Consider the following 17,504-nt stretch of genomic DNA (forward strand, 5'->3'; position numbering starts at 1 on the left):
ACGGGATATAATGTCAAAAGGCACAGCCCTGCCCATTTTCTGAAGCAAATGGTTGAAACAATATTAGCACAGTTCAACAAGGACAGGGCAGGTTTATTAACTTTATGGTTCTGAGCGGAAAGAGCATGGTATGAGGGATATGTTTTTCAAAAAGTGTCCATAAGCATTTCACATAGCAAAAGTAGGGTTCCCCCTCTCTCCACCCCACCCCCCGCACATGTATTCAGAGGACTAACTTCAACAAGATCTTGTCTATTAATTGGTCCTTTACCCATAGACACTTTAAAACATTTTGAGGCAGGAAATAAAATGTTTCCTGTGAGGAGTTCTGCATAGTTTTTGCCCCAGAGAGTTTTATTTCCAGCTTCAAAACATTTTAAATGTATCTTCAAGAACAATGATTGTTTTGCTGAAACGTTTTCAAAACATTTTGACTTGCTATGTGATCTCTTTAAGACGTTTCCCATGCATACCTGCAGTCCTTGGGCTTTCTCTTTGGCACCATTTTCTGAGCTTCTCCTTTCTATCTCACCTATTTATTTTCGTCAGTTCTGTGGGTGGGGGTTATTGGCGGGGTAAAATCTACAAAGCATTGATTACATAAGCTATGGTGAATTGCAGAACGAAGCACTGAAGCATCAAATTCACAAAGAATTTTAAAAGAACCGGAAAAATCACAAAGTGGCATCCAGGAAGTATTCGAGGGGGTGAGTAGCGTAAGTGAAACGCTACCGTACTTGAAAAAGTTTGTAATAGCAGAGAAGCAAACTCATATGCTTCATTTGGGTCGAAGTAACTGCAAAGGTTCACCAATGTCTACACTTTCACACCAGCTGCATATTTAAAATAAAAAGGGAGCGAACACATCGATGTTAATCATCCCACGTGACTATAATACTCTCAAAGCCCCATCTGCAGATAGAGCTTTATTTTCAATGGATTCCAGTAAAAGGGTACAACAACTTTCCCCCTTTGTGGCATTTATAATCAAATCAAATTGGAGCAAACTGACAAAAACTGTAAAAACACAAAAGATATTTCACCTTCATTAAAACTAAATAACCGATTTACACACCTACACATAATTTACATATCTACACATTCTCTTAGCCAGCCATTTCTAGGAAAGGGGCTATATTACACACATACACACACACTTGTGGGTGTTGTTTATTTGTTTTAACATTTACAAATTCTAAAGTAATTCTAAAATAGATTGTAACATTATTATCACAGAGCATCAACCTTTCAAAATTATACCACAGTATTGTCTGGGTTAGCAACAGAAAGCTAATCAAGGTGTGATGCTGAGTCACAACCAATCAATGCTATTTTAGGTTCTGTTAACCAGAATTATGTGCTGAACTATTACTAGGAAAAGAACAATACTACATGACTTAGACTTGAGAAGATAATTAGAAAGTGACACAGGCCCTTTCCGCACGGGCCAAAAAAGATGGCCTGGGGGCGGTAAAAACGCCGCCCCCAGGCCGCCGTTCGCACAGGCGGCGCTGCTGCAACGCAGCAGCGCCGACTCTGACTGGCGCTCCCCACTCCCCAGGGCAGCGTCCAGGTCAGCCCTAAAAAACAACCCTTTTTTTAAAGGGTTGTTTTGAGAAGCTTGTTCCCGGCGGCGCTGGGTCGCGTAACAGCACCGCCGGCTGGAACACGCTATGCTTCCTCCTCGCCGATCCCGCTCACCGTGTCCCCATGCGTTGAAGCTGTTTGTTGGTCGTGCCAGCTTCGATGCGCTGTCCTCCGACCCCTGGAGGTCGGAGGGCAGCGTGGGCGTATGCGACCGCGAGCATGGCCGTACTGAAATGGGGACACGGTGAGTGGGACGGGGAAGGGGGAAGAGGCAGCTCCGTGTGGAGCCGCCTGCCGTCTGCCGGCCTCTCTGGAGGCCACCCGCATGCTTGCATGCGAACGGCCTCCGCCTCCACGCCGGCGAGAATTCTGCAGGCGTGAAGGCGCCTCCACAGCCGTGCGGAAACGGCCACAGTTGTTTCCCAATTTAAAAGAGAAAAACAAAACAAGTAGCAATGGCATGTTAAAAGGAGGGGAACAGAAATAAAGCCTTTCAATAGACTTGAAAATAGATACTTATCTGGGCACATGGTTAAGAGTTTCATTCTGACCGTCGGACCAAAAACCTTTTATGAACTTGAGAAGAATTAGGTCTGTCTTCTTTCAGGCTATCAATATGCCATAAGTGATTGATATAAGTATGGGTGGGCAGGCAAAAAATAATATTTTTGTGGATACCTAAACTGCATTATAAGAGTTCATAACAAGTACAGTTCAACAATGGAGCATTAACAAGATGCTTGGGAAAGTTTGGAATCTGCTGGGAATACTCAAGAAAAGGCTGATCAATAACTAGATTTGTGACATGGCATACTAGCAAGTTATTTTTATTTATTTTATTGATCATATTTATATCCTGCCCTCCACGACCAAAGCTATGTATTGTGATATCTGTAACTGTCTAAACGTCAAGCATCATTTCGTTTCATTTCCATTACATAAAGAAACACTCTTCTGCCCAATAACCACCTGCCTTTGCTTATGGAAAGTTCTGTGCACTTTTGTCTTCAAGTAAGTGATCTTACTTTATATCCTTCTATAGAACTGGAAGTGCCAAACAGAAATTATTAATTTCATTACAGCTCACCTTTATAAATAAACAGAAATCTTCTAGCACAAGTCAATTGTATGTTTGGTTTTATGCCTGTAGGCAGGATAAGGGAGCTATTTGATTACAAGCCATTGTGCTTTATACTCTTGCCTCACCAAAAGATCTAAGTGTAGCCAATAGTTGTTAGGCAGACGTGAAAGTAGCATGTTTCCATTGTAGAAAATAGTCCCGATTCTCGAAAAGCATTAAAGAATCTTTTTTGAGTACCTTTGTCGTCAAGACCATTATTCTGTGAACTATGAAACATTGAATTTTGATAAGAGAGCATTTATAGAGCATCAGATGACTATCAGCAAGACTTACCTTTTTGTATTGTAGCACTCACCATTTTTCCCCCATTTAGGAGCCTCTGTACTGCAGTGGCCATTTTAAGAACCTTCCCAGAAGTTTATTCTGCCTGCAGCTCACCCGATGGGCATTTCCATGTAAAAAGTAAAGTTTTTTATCTTGGCAATCCTGCACACATATGGTTTTTTCTTTTTGTTTTAAATTAGTAATATTTAAAGGTTTGCAGATAGTATATTAGAATAGCAGCAGCTCATAGGATTGATCTACTTCCCATTCAGAAGCATTGGATAGAATTGGCCTCTGTGAAGGGCAGGTCTACCCATGATTGACAGTAATGGGTAGACTGACCCTCTACAGAGGTCAGGCCTACCCAGTGCTTCTGAATGGGCTACAGCAGCATGGAGACTCCTGAAAGGGGAAGAAAATGGTGGGGGCTATGATACAAAAAGGTAAGTCTTGCTGACAGTTGTTCAATACACTATAAATGCTCTCTTATCAAAGTTCAATGTTTCATACTGCACAGAATAGTGATTTTGAAGATGATGGTGCTTTAAAAAGATCCTTTAATGCTTTTAAAGAATTGGGATGAAAAACTAGGTAGCACAGACCACACTGAAACCTTCCATTACAGAGAAGGTTCAGGAAGAAGTGGCAGATTAATTCAGAAATCTCCTGAGATCTTTTGGTGAGACAAAGTATAACTGTACCCATGGTTATTCAGGAAAAAGAAACTAATATTGATATAAATATATTTATATAAATATAAACTTGTATTTTTAGGTTAACAAATAAGATTTCATCTAGTCACCATATCATCATCAGTCTGAATCATAGAATCAGAAGAGACCACAAGGGCCATCAAGTCCAACCCCCTGCCATGCAGGAATACACAATCAAAGCACAGCTTTTCAGATGGTCATCCAGTCTCAGTTTAAAAACATTCAAAAAAGGAGAGTCCATCACACTCCGAGGCAGTATATTCCACTTTCGAACAGTATATTCCACCTTACCATCAGAAAATTCTTCCTAATGTTGAGGGGGAATCTGTTTTCCTGTATCTTGAATCCATTGCTCCTTGCCATGGTATCTGAAGCAGCAGAAAAACAGCTTGCTCCACCTTCAACAAGACATCCCTTCATATATTTAAATGTATCATGCCACCCCTTAACCGTCTCTTCTCCAGACTAAGCATACCTAGCTCCCTAAGGTGCTCCTCATAGGGCAGTGGTGGTGAACCTCTGGCACGGGTGCCAGAGGTGGCACTCAAAGCCCTCTCTGTGGGCACGCGCAAACAGAGTGCCCCCCCCCCCCACATAACTAGGTTGGCTTGGGCCACTGGGCTTGATTATTAGCATTAAACCTAAGACCTAGTTTTGGGGAAGCAGTGTAGGTAACCCTGTTAAGCGCTGCTAAACCCCACTGATTTTCTTGCGAAGAATTGAAGCATGATCCTTTACCTGGGAGTAAGCTTGGTTGCTGGCAATGGGGCTTGCTTCTGAGTAAACCCTCCTAGGGTTGTGATTCACCCGTTAGAAGAGTTGCGCAGTTGCTTCAAAGCAAAGCCACCGACTACCATCAAGCTTACTCCCAAGTAACGCACGCTTTGGAGCCAACCGTTTTTTCTAAACTAAAATCTTAGTACTCTGATTAAATTGCCATGTTGGCACTTCACGATAAATAAGTGGATTTTGGGTTGCAGTTTGGGCACTCGACCTCGAAAAGGTTCGCCATCACTGTCATAGGGCATGGATTTCCAGAATTTTTACCATTTTGGTCACCCTCTGGACCCGTTCCAGCTAGTCAATATCCTTCTTGAATTGTGGGGCTTGGAACTGGACACAGTATTCCAGGTGAGGTCTAACCAATGCAGAATGGAAAGGTACTATTACATCCCTTGATCTAGATACTATACTCCTATTGATGCAGCCCAGAATCACATTGGCTTTTTTGGCTGCAGCATCATGCTGCATGTTCAGTTTGTGGTCTATTAAGACTCCAGATCCCTTTCACATGAACTATTGTCAAGCCAGGGTCACACATCCTATATCTGTGCATTTCATTTTTTCTGCCTAAGTGTAGAATCTTACATTTACCTCTGTTAAAATTCATTTTGTAAGTTTTGGCCCAGCTCTCTAATCTGTCCAGGTCATTTTGAATTCTGACCCTGTCCTCTGGGGTATTAGCCACCCCACCTAATTTGGAATAATCTGAAAATTTGATTAACATACCCTCTATTGCATCATCCAAGTCATTGATAAAAATACTGAATCACACAGAGTCCATGACTGAACTCTAAGGCACCCCACTAGTCACTTCTCTCCAGAATGAAGATGAGGCATTAGTGAGCATCCTTTAAATTTTGTTAGTCAACCAATTGCAAATCCATCGAACAGTAGTCTTGTCTAGCCCACAATATAGCAGCTTGCTTGCAAGAATATCACAGGGGGTCCTTGTCAAAAGGCCTTACTAAAATCAAGGTATGTTACATCCACAGCATTTCCTTTGACTACCAAGCTTGGCACACTATCAAAAAATCCCCATTGCCTCTTCCATCTTCTGAACCATGAAATTATCTGCAAGGCAAATGAGGAATTTGTTGGACTTCATGGTCTTGGTAGAGTTAGACTTCCGACAAATGTCAGGATAATTGAAATTACTACTACTACTCTCAAAAGTTTGGGTTCAGGGGATTCCAATATCACGTCAACTTTAGGATCTCTTTCCTCTGGATGTGAGGAGAGCAATTACACTAAATTACTTACAACAGAAAATGTTTCAAATGGTTAACTGTGGGGAAAACACCCAGCGCATAACACACAGTGAACCTACACCAGTGTTAGGTTTATATGGTAAGTAATTAATGTTCAAAGTATAATGGTTTATTATTTTCTCTTCCTAAAAACCCTCCGCTAGTAGGTAAAAATTTTGGCTTGAAAAAAAAGATTGTTTTTCCTATATTATCTTATTACAACAACTGAGAACAATCAAATTCCTCAAGCTTTTGATAACATTAGATTACACCAGTTAAAAATTAAATGTTAACACATAATAATATTTTAATAATTCCATACAATGACATGTATCTTACAAAGAATATATAATGCAATTCACCATGTATTAACCCTTACAGACCTATGCATGTTTACTCACTGCCCCTGTGCTCAATAGCACTTAACAAAAAGTATAAATAGGACTGCATTGTGTGTCTATGATCAGTGTAATTATCACCTCTGAAGATGTCTTGACTCATTCATACACTCATTACACTTCTACATGCCAAAGCTCTGACCTAGTTACATGTTTCTTAATCTGTCTGGTAATGACACATTCATTCGAACTGGGAACTTCAGTACTTCTGCAGTGTTATCACCATACAATTTTTGTAACAGTATTTACAAAGATCACCAAAAAGCAAAACTTCCAAGTGTTATGAAAACATCTCTACAAGATATCAACGTACTATGTAAACAAATTTAGAACAGTAGGCCTTATTATGGCTAGAGAACTGTAGTTCTCAAAATCATAACTATACACTATGTAACCTTTTAAAACTACCCTTATAAGCAGGTATTCAAACCAATTTCAAGCTTTTGTCTCTATGAAAAATAAAACTGCAGTAGCCATTCATGAGAACTTGAACTACTTGTTCAAAGCTGTACATAAATCTATAACCACTGTTTTAGGTATGTTTTTGTTTGTTTTTTAAGCATTAAGCCTAACACAACAGAACAAAGTGTCAATGATGAAGAGTACACTTTATATAGCACTTACTGCATAGTCATAGCTTAATATAAATGCATTTACAAAATTAGCTACACACATAGCCAAGTATTGGGTTTCAGAAGGCACATTAGAATAAGACACCACCATCTCCAGCCAAGAGAACTCAACATCTAGCCTAGAGAACATGAACAAACTGCCTCTCAAAAAATTAATTCAGATGACTGGTTCTTCCAAAAAGAGATTTTATAATCTCATTGTGTTAGCCTTCTTGAAAATAGTGTTCCCAACTGTTAACAATTTTGTGAAATAGCCTTAATGTTTGAGAAATGCAGATCCCCTATGACTGAAATTAGACCATAAATACTCACCTTGTCAATTTCTTTAAAATAAAAACTATAAAGTGCAACATACCCTAACTTCATAAACAAGCCTAGCCAACTAAACTAGCTACTGAGTAATAACACCACAACCCTGAGTGTTAGACAACCCAAAGAGTAACATTTCAATAGGTTTTTCATAACAAATACAACAAACGTCACAAAAAAGGGAAAAAATCCAAATGGTAAACTCTTATTGTTAAATCTACCATCAGTTTAAAAACATCCTCATTTTGAAGTGTCCACGGCCCCAGATCGTTTCACATACCATTTTCAGTTAGCTTTTTCCCCCTCTGACATGGAAACAGACATTACTTTCGCAAAACTACACTTGCAAATTACCTCAGAGTCCCAAAGGGAAGCAATAATCCCTGGTAACAAGAGTAGGCAGCGACCACGCCTTCCTGCTGCCCTAGCAAGTTGCAAGCGGAGCAGCCGTGTCACATTTCTTCTTTCATGCACAGGGATCCTAAAGGTTAGTTTCACACAGGCCGAACAGGCTCATCTAGCGACAATGTAATGGGAGGGGGAGAGCAGGTGAGGGGGAAACGAAAAAAGAAAAAGAAAACTCTGGTTCCTGGAGGAGGACAAACGGCACAAACAAGGGAATGAGAGAGAAGCATGGAATAGGAATACACTATTTACATGCTAATCCGTTGCTTTCAGGTCTGCTGGTGACAGCAAGCCACACACACACATAGGCACACCCTTAGTCAACTCTTAAAGGTGACACAGGAGAGGGAAAAAGCCACTGTTAAACAGAAGGTAACCAGAATTAGTTACTGTGATGCATACCAGAAGAATTCAAAACTTGTTTACCATGTGCCGGGAGGGAGGGACTACACGCCTTGGTGGGTCTAGTTTTTAGAAAGAGACGCCAGACTTCAGATCTACTCTGGAAGCGAGACCCCTCTTAACTAAGCTACCCTCACCAGATGCAGAGAGACCGGTTGTGGGATCCTCGAGCTGAACTACCAAGTACATGTTCTCATGCAGACACTACTATACTTCTACACCACTTGTCCCAGGGCTCAGTCCTGGCATAAAAAGTGACTGAGCCCTGGCGGAGATTAAGTCCGAATACGTCATGCAATCCTCTTTAGAGCAGCAACGCCACGCACTTTTGTGTGGGAATTAAGTCCAAGGAGGATTTGCTTCCGAGTCAACACGCATCGAGTCAGAATGTATGGAAACTCTCTAATCCCTTCGGAAAATCCAGACTCCACCATTACACCAAGAAAGGGAGAAGCCAAAACGGCAACACAACTAGATCGACTCCACTTTCCAAAACCAATCCTCCTGGAAAACCCTTTACTTATAGGGCTTCCTGTGTAAAAGAAAGAGGGTTTTAAAAATCCACTGGAGAGGCCATGAAGTTCAGGGGTGGAGGAACAAAACGATCCTCCTAGGCTTGATTTTTCCCCCTTATTCAGCACCAATTTCGTTCCAAACAACTTCCCAAACACAAGGCAAGGAAAAAGAGGCGGCTCGAGCAGAGGAGGGCTGGTCGCGTCGGCTGGCCGGCCGGCTTCCTCCCCGTCTCTCACCTTCACAGATTCGGCCGCGCTCCAGTCCCCGCGGCTGCCGCAGCCTTCGGCATGTCCGGAGCCAGCCCTTCTACCAGGAGGCGCTTCTGAGGCCGGGCTCAGCCTCTGGAGCCTGCTGCTGCTGCTGCTTCGGCTCTTGCCGTCGCCTCCTCGGCCGCTGCCATCTTGCCCTAGCGGCTGACAGGGAAGCGCCCCGGCTCAGCCCGCTCAGCTCCCCGGGCCTCCGCCTCATCTTCCCGAGGAGGGACCCAGCCTGCCACTGTAGCTGCCGCCGCCGCCGCCACCTCTCCGCCACTCCTGCCCACTTGGGTCGTTCCCGCTCTTCTCCCCGCGGAGCCCACTGGCAGCGAGCGCAACTGCGGGCGCGGTGGTTGTCTTCGTTGCCGCCGCCCACCTCGCTCCCGGGGCTGCTAGGAAGCGTCAGACCCGCTCCGACATATCTGGGCTCCGCTTCCAGCCTGCCGGGCCCTCCTGGCGAGCCTCGACTAGCCGCCTCTTCCGCAGCTGCAGCGCCGCCGGCTGGTTTTTTCTGGTCTCCTGGCCGCGATTAAGAGCGCTAAACCCGCCTCCGCCTCCAGGAAAGGCGCTTCTTTCCCCTCGCTTCCAGGGGCCTGGCCAGGCGCTCGCTGGAACCGAAGGTTCAGGCAGAAATAAAAGAAACGCCTCGTTTATGTTAAGATCATCGGGCGCTGGTATACACGATCCTGCAGTCGAAGCCAGTGCATCCACGTTTGCTCAAGAGTAAATCCTCTTTTTACGCTCTGACTTCCGTATAAATTCTAAGGTAGCCGCCAAAAGCAAAACCATTTCCAGGTCTGTGTTCTGGTCAAAGTTGTGCATTGTCTGCTTTTTGGAGTCAGTAATACAAATATAAAGTCAACTGTTGCCGCTGCAGCCTTCGTGTAAATTGTTCTTGCTTCCAACTTTTTGTGATGTTAATGTATAATCGCCACTGGCTAAAATCCATGTGCATTAGGAGTGCCTCTTAACAAACATCAAAACGTTCATGTAAACAATGCTGGAGGCACTCTAAAGCTATTTAGGAATCGAGCCTCTAAATGCATTGTCTAAACGTACTGCGACAGTGAAAGAGGCAAACAATGCAATGGGGACAGGGGGCAGCGAATTGGTTCAGGGAGCAGCTTGACCCATACGCTGTAAGAGAGTCAGTGGTGCAGATGCAGGCCCCCAATGCCAACACCACACTGTCGGGGTAGTAGGTGGTTTGGGGGCGTGGCTGTACCTAATCGGGACCCTGAACCTTTTCAGCCTGGGGAACAGTCCCTGACAGAAGTGCACAGTTACACCGGAAAAAAATAGGGTGTAGCCCTTAAGGACCTGGATAGCCTGGGTTAGCCTGATCTCTTCAGACCTCAGAAACTAAGGAGGATTGACCCTGACTGGTGTCTGGATGGGAGACCTCCCAGGAATACCAGGGCTGCAATGCAGACAGGCAATGGCAAACAACCTCTAAACATCTTACCTTAAAAACCCTATGGGCTTATAAAGTCAGCTGCAATTTGACAGTCACGTGGGGGGCTGAACATTATCCCCTACACCCCTCCTCTTTTACCTGAATGGCTGGGACTCTCCGGGGAAGGAAAGGCCCACTCCACTGCAGATAGCGTGCAGGGCCGGCCTCTCCGAGGACTCCACTGGGCCAACCCCACTTCTACCCCATCCGCGTGCCTTCTGGGTGGCCCCACCAGGTAGCAGAACAAGTTGGGAAGGCAAGTCCCACAGGCTCCTGTCCTTTGCCAGCCTCCAGCCCCTCTCCTCGCCCCAGGAGCCACCCAAGGTAGAGGTGGTAGAAAACTCAGTTCTTGCCCCTGGCTCCATTTTCTGTTGATACACCACTACCAGAGGCACCCATTAAAGAAAAAGAAAAAAAAGGCCCTGCCTGTCATGGCCATAGCCTCAAGGGCCAAAGTAGTTCAGGATGCTGACTATGGCCCCTTCCGCACATGCAGAATAATACACTTTCAATACACTTTCAATGCACTTTGCAGCAGTGCGGAATAGCAAAATCCACTTGCAAACAATTGTGAAAGTGGATTAAAAGTGCATTACTCTCCATGTGTGGAAGGGGCCTAAGAGCACAACCAATCACCCTTTCCTCTGCAGTGATCAAGCCCCCACCCCACCATACAAGAATCCCAGCAAGGATAACCCACAATTAATATGGCATGCAGCAACATGCCATGCAGACTTAGAGCGAGCCGCAGGGCATCTTAGTAGTGGGAAAAACACAATGAGGGCACTCAGCATAACTGGGCGAGTACAAACACCTAACTGAGAAAAGCAAAGTCCACATCAGTAGCTGACCTCTCCCATTTCTGAACCCTAGCATGTATCACATCTCTTCAGCCAGGACCCAAACCTCTTTCCCCTATCCCTTCACTTGTGGCCAGGCACTGCCCCAGCAACACCACCTGAGCCCAGCAGCCAAGGGGAGTGAAAGGAGCCCTAGCCCCCACCCACTGTCACCCCTGTGCACAAGGGGGTTTGGTGCATTGGGGCTGGTCTGAAACACCTGTGGGGGAGGGGACCCCAGCTGTTGGTTCTGGACTGGACTGGCAGTTTAAGCTGTAGGCAGACTCCCCTTCAGACAGGGCACCGAGAGGAGGTGGATGGCCATGCATGCCTGGTGATGGGCTTGGTTGTAGGCCGTGTGGTGTGATGGACCATCCTCAGGATACAGGGTCAGCAAATAAGGGAGGAGGGAATATTTACAGTCACCAAGCTTGGAAGAAATAACACCCCAACCTGCTGACTCACCCATCCCATTCCCTGACTACTGACCCAGTAGGCATTGTTTGCCCTCTGGCTATACGGCCAACAGATGGTAGAGGCCAGATACTACAGGAATCTCGTATCATGGAAACTGTCCAAGACCTTGGTCACAAGGTCTAGCAAGATATTCTGGTGACTGCAGAATGCCTGTGCATTCAGGTGGTAAAAGCAGTGGTGGTTTCAACACATCTGTGGTTCCTCCCAGGAAGCTATGAGGGCTATGTAGGTGTAGTTCACAGTGCCACTAGTTGGGGAAACCTGTGACTGCCATGAACCCCTCCTGGATGGGTGACAACTCCATCTGTAGTGTGGGGAAGCACACATGCTCCAGCAGGTTTATTTATTTATTTTATTTATTTTTTAAGCTTATATACCGCCCCATCCCCAAGGGGCTCTGGGCGGTGTACAACATTAAAAGACAATATAAGCAATTAAAACATTTAAAAGCAGCGAAAACCATAAGATATTTCCAATAATATAATAAGCTACAGTAAAATAGATGGCGTTGTAATCTGCTATTATAATTCTGTCCCTTCCCTAAAGGGGGAAACAGCATCCCACATTCCGATCTAAAAATCCCTCCCCCTTCCAAAAGGGAGGAGTGGCGAGTCTGAGATGACAGCTGGCCCCCCCGGTATGTCAGGAGCCGAGGGGGGGCAAGAGGCTCCATAACGGCTGGTTCCTCCGAAGGCCCGGCGGAACAGCTCTGTCTTACAGGCCCTGCGGAACTCACCAAGGTCCCGCAGGGCCCGGACAGTTGGAGGGAGAGCGTTCCACCAGGCTGGGGCCAGAGCTGTAAAGGCTCTGGCCCGTGTGGAGGAACCAGCCACCGGTATCGCCGAGGGGCCAGGGGACCACCAGCAGATAGGTGGCCTCCACTGATCCCGAAGAGGCCGATGCAGGGGCGAACGTATGTGGGGTGATGCGGTCCAACGAAGATGAAGACGGTCCCAGACCGCGTAAGGCCTTAAAGCGTCAACACCAGCACTCTTAGAAGTGCGGAGTCCGAATTCCACCGGGAGCCAGATTGCAGCTGATGCAGTATAATGGCTGGATATGTGCCCAGAGTGGCTGCCTGTAAGCAGCGCTGGCGCTGGCTGCATCTGGACCAGTTTTAATCTCGGATCAAACGCAAGGGAAGGCCAGCGTTAGAAGCGAGTTACAATAGTCTAATCTGGAGAATTTGACCCGTTGCGTGGATCACGGCAGTGGCTAAGTCCGCTTGGGAGAGGAAGAGCGCCAGCCGCCGGGCCTAATGAGGAGATGGAAAAAAGCAGCCCGGGTTGTATGAGAGCCCACCTGGGTCTCCATTAGTAGAGACAAATCCAGGTGGACCCCAGGCTGCGAAACGGAGGAGGGCCGGCAGCCAAAGTGGACCCTCCTCCCACACACGCAGCGGCTGGAAAGACCCTCCCCTTCTCACGGCCAAGCCAGAGGATCTCCGTCTTTCTGGATGGATTCAGTTTTAACCTGCTCTGCCGCAACCAACCAGCGATTCCTGCCTTCCAAACAGTGCTGTAGAGCCACAGAGTGGCGAGTTGCTCCCCCCCTCCATCAACAGATTACAAGGCTGTGTGTCATCTGCATACTGATGACAAACCAGCCCGAAACTCCATTACTCCAGCTGGAGCAAGTAGATTGCGCATAGCAGATATTAAATAGCAGCGGGGATAAAAGGGTGCCCCTAGGGTACACCGCATGATGGAGCCGGGCACTTCCGGGAGGCAGCTTGATCCCAGCACCTCGCTACTGACTCCGGCCCCGGAGAAACGAGACAATCCATTGAAGGACAGTGCCTCGCACTCCGGAGTAATGGCAGTAGGGTCAAGGTCGTGAATTAGATCACGTCCAAGCGCCCTAGCGGTGAGATCTAACAACACCAGCAGAGCCGATCTGCCTCGGTCAAGCTGAATCAGCGAGTGTGAACAGCGACGAGAACAGTCTCCGTCCCATGCCCAGCATCGGAAGCCGGACTCTGGAAGGGGGTGAAAGCCGATGCGTCATCCAGAAAACCTTGAAGCTGCTCCAACACCACTCTCTCAATTACCTTCCCCTGTAGCGAAAGATTCTGAGGCATTTTGGCGGTAATTGGCTGAATCCCTGGATTCTGAATGATGGTCTTTTTAAGAGTGAGGGCGGACCACTGCCTCCCAGCTTCAACCCATCCGGGAAGACTCCTTGCTCAAAGGGAGCCATTGATTATACTCAACAGATGGGTTGAAGTAGCTCCGCCTGGCAGGTTTTCACAAGCCAAGCTGGTGGGCAGACGCGTAATGATCCAGAGGACAAGTACAATGGAGTCTAACAGCAGCTAAGGTTCTGGTCAACAGCAGCTTCAGAGAGCAGGGAAAACTGGGCCAGACAAGGGCCCGAAGGCAGCAAGGGAGTCTCCAGTTCACTAATAATTTCAATTATCCAACGTGGATGGAAGGTCATGGCGGAGCTTGACGCGATTTTATCCAGCGAAAAAGCTCATAAAGTGCCTCACAGTCTAATGCTCAATTGAGAATTTGAAGATCTCTCCGATAAGGAGGTCAATGACCGAATTATCTGAAACAATTGTGCTGAAGGCGAGAGCTAGACAATGGATGCGAGGGAGGAGGAGAAGAAAGCCTCTTCACCTCGCTTCGTTTACTTACGCCTCATAGGCTTTCATAAAAGCGTCCTATAAGATGTTAGCGCAGCTTCATTAGCTGGTTTTCCTCCACACTGCGCTCCTGAGACGTCTAAGTTCCCGCTTCATATGGGCGCTTAACTCCTCCAGTGTACCATGGAGCGCGCCGTGAGGCGGGGCAGTAGAGGAGCGCCGGAGGAGCAACAGCATCGACGGCATCGGAGCAGCCGGGAATGCCAGTCCTCCACCTGCTCATCGAGCGCAATGCGGTGCCCCAGTGGTTCAGGGTCCTTCCGTGCATTCCAGGAAGCCAAGATGAGATCCATAAGTCTCAGCGAAGGCGGGCATAAATCGACCCGTCGCCCTGGACGGCGGGAAGTAATCGCGGCAGGTCTCACCCGCACCTTCAGGGGCATAATGGTCGTGACCATGGCACTCTTTCTCAGTAGAGGATTACGACCAGTTTATCCCCGACCGAAGACCAAATCCAGCCGTTGTGCCCAGCCTGCGTGCGGTGGGGCCAGAATTTATTAAGGAGAAGGCCTACTGGCGATAGCCATGGATGATCATCTAGGTCCATTGAAAGCCGCTGTAATATGAGGTAGCAAGCCGGCATTAAACAGACGTTGAAGTCCCCCAGAACAATAAGCTTGGGGAACTCCGCGATAGCGCCTACAGTCCAGAGCCTACCACCTCCAGCAGTTGCTGTGGCGGAGGTCAGCTTCCTGGTGCGCTAGGGCGACCGGTAATTTCACCAGGAGAACGGCCTAATCTCTCCGGGGCCAACCACTCCAGGCCAGCACATTCTATGCCGGTGACCTCCGGGACGGAGGACTGCCCTAAAGGGAATAGATTCACGGATGAACAGTGTTACACCGCCCGGCCCTGTGGTTCGCATTGGATTGGTGGAGGCACGCTGAAACCCGGGGGCGCGACCTGCGCTCAAAGGCGACGGTCTTCACCTTCGCGCATCTTTTGAAGGTCTCGGTGATACATGCCAAGGTCCACCTGTTGGGCTCCGAGAAAGAGTCTCGGAGACACCCGCGAATTCCGGTCTTATTGTTGATGGACCTGGCGTTAAGTAACACCCCAAAGAAGGCGAAGCAGAGTGTCCCTGATCCCAAACCACCATCGTTTCTCAGTGATAGGTCGGAGTCGTGAAGGCAGAGGCGAGCATAATTATATCTCGTGTGTCTTCTATCATGGCATGGCCGCCGCCTACCAGCATGATATCTACCCCGTCCCATTAATACAGGGATCCCCGGCAGCCCCAGACAGTTGGTGCCCCCATGACTCTGCTTTCAAACCTCCCCTCTGCCTTGATACAAAAGCTTCCTGACTAACGCGATTTTACAGTATATATCTAACACGAAGTTATGTTAAGCTTAAAGTCCTACCCTATCAGCCTTAATCTAAGGACCTTAATCTAAAAGATGGGTCAGGTTAAGCCAAAATAAATACAGGTTCGAATCTGATAAGCTACCCACAATACATACAGTTCAATTCTGATAGCTACCCACAGTTCATATTAACAATACAATTTATCTGGTCTAACTAGAACAGTAAAACAGAAAATTAGGGGGGGAGAAGCTTGCAGATCAGGGGGTGCCAAATAATGATAAAGGGAGCCCTAAGGTGGCACTATGGCCACTATGGCCACCAAGACTCCCAGTGGGGTTGGTGGCAGTAATAATAAAAACCTGCTATAATGTACGTTCTGCCGCATGGCAAACTTGGTAGGGTCCGGGGCTCACACCACCCGAAATGCAGCGACGCTGCGTTCTAAATGCTGGAGCCAGCAAAAGGGTTATCCTGCGGTGTTCCAGGGTTATAGTCCAGGTGATGATTAAAGTGCCTCTCGCCACCGGCTAAACCCGGGTAACCCTAGGATGACGGATAGAGAATGTGAACGTGGCCTCCCGGGACGTGTCGCGCTCAGCTCTCTCACCGCTGGCTCGCCCGTCCTAGGGAGGTAAACAGTGATGTCATCAAGTGCACATACTTTCACAGGTCTCCACCGTGTAGTTGATCTTTCTAGTAGGTTCCACCAACTATGCCACTGAAAGCGTCCAATGTCCTGGCTCCCTATTAAAGTTCTATCTTGATGGATGCCAAATCGTAATGACAGCCTCTGCTGTGATAAAATAGATGTAAAAGGTGCAGGACCCGCAATACCAAGGTTGGCCACAGGGCCGATCGTTCTACTGCCACCAGTGGCGAAGCGCGGAACTGCCCTCGCCGTGTCTGTTGATATTTTCCTATGGGAGTCTCCGGCTAGCGGCGGCCATGGTGGAAAGTAAAAGGGAGTTACTGCCACTAACTCCCGGTGCCGCAGCCACCTGAACTCTACAAGTCTCTTGTCAGGCGCTGCGTTGTTCTGTGGGGCATTGCACCGCGTTATAGACGCTGCGTTACCAAGGGCTCTAGCCGGCGACGACCGCTCTGAAGGGTAGAAGGGAATCTCTGCCACTGATTTCCAGCGTTGCCCAGAGGCTTCGTCTCCGGCTACAGGCACTTCAGGCGCCACGCCCAGCTCTCTGGGGGGGGGGGCATCTGAGAGGGTTGGCCAGCATTGCATCCAGGAAGCTGTGCAGACAGCAGATTTCCAAGGACTAAGACACATCTAGAACAGGGGTAGGGAACCTGCGGCTCTCCAGATGTTCAGGAACTACAATTCCCATCAGCCTCCGTCAGCATGGCCAATTGGCATGGCCCTACCCCTGATCTAGAACCTGTACTAGGACCCCTTGAAGAATCTGGTGACCAGAAACCTGAGGGAGAGCAGGACCCTCTGTAGCACATCAGTGAGGCTGGGGCAGGGGTTGGCCCTGGAGAGCTGCCACAAGGTCCTTGCACAGAAGCCCAGGGGTAAGAGAGACTCTACCAACATGGTGCCCCTATTCCACCAGCCAGGACACTTCTATGAGACACCTGAGGTTAAGGACCTAGGCCAGCATCCCCTTTTAGTAAGCCAGAAGGAGGTGGAGCTGAACAACAGGGAGGAGAAGCATAGCACCCAAGCTGCAGTGGAGGGGGGCAAGAGAGATGACGTCAGGTGAAGGCAGCTGATAGCACCACACAGGAGGGAAGGGGAGTTCATATGGACTGATACTCCATATTTTTCCCCAGAGCCCTTTCCACTGACATTCACAGTTGATGTCATGGGCCATCTCTGCACCCTGAGCGCCTAAAGCAAACTGTGGAAACTGGGCATATTGGAGTTCCCAAGGCCAATGATTGAGGGCATGCCCATGTATCAGGTGGACTTGATGTCTTAGATGGCAGCAGAAACTGGAGAGGGTAGAGAAGCCAGAGGCAAGCCCCTTCTTCCAGACAGGTGGTGCAGTCCCTGGTATGCTGAGCAACACAGGATTCCTACTCCTTGCCAGGGTCAGCTCAGCCCATCCCTTCACCTTTTTAGCCAACCTAAGGCCTATAGCAGTGTTTCTCCCGGAATGCTGCCT

The 17,504-nt window shown here is 47.6% G+C and overlaps 1 protein-coding gene across 4 annotated transcripts in view; it reads right to left on the minus strand.

Annotated features, from left to right (window-relative positions):
- HIPK3 (homeodomain interacting protein kinase 3) overlaps positions 1-9,147 on the minus strand; it is a 115,422-nt gene extending 106,275 nt beyond the window's left edge. For 2 of the 4 annotated variants that reach the window (XR_007243473.1, XM_048483694.1), the window contains exon 1: positions 8,634-9,147. The gene's annotated coding sequence lies outside the window, so the exon portion shown is untranslated. The other 2 variants (XM_048483695.1, XM_048483696.1) reach the window with 2 other exon arrangements.
- Positions 9,148-17,504: the final 8,357 nt, after the last annotated feature.

The sequence above is a fragment of the Sphaerodactylus townsendi genome, linkage group LG02 (assembly GCF_021028975.2).
Source record: "Sphaerodactylus townsendi isolate TG3544 linkage group LG02, MPM_Stown_v2.3, whole genome shotgun sequence".
NCBI classification, from domain to species: domain Eukaryota; kingdom Metazoa; phylum Chordata; class Lepidosauria; order Squamata; family Sphaerodactylidae; genus Sphaerodactylus; species Sphaerodactylus townsendi.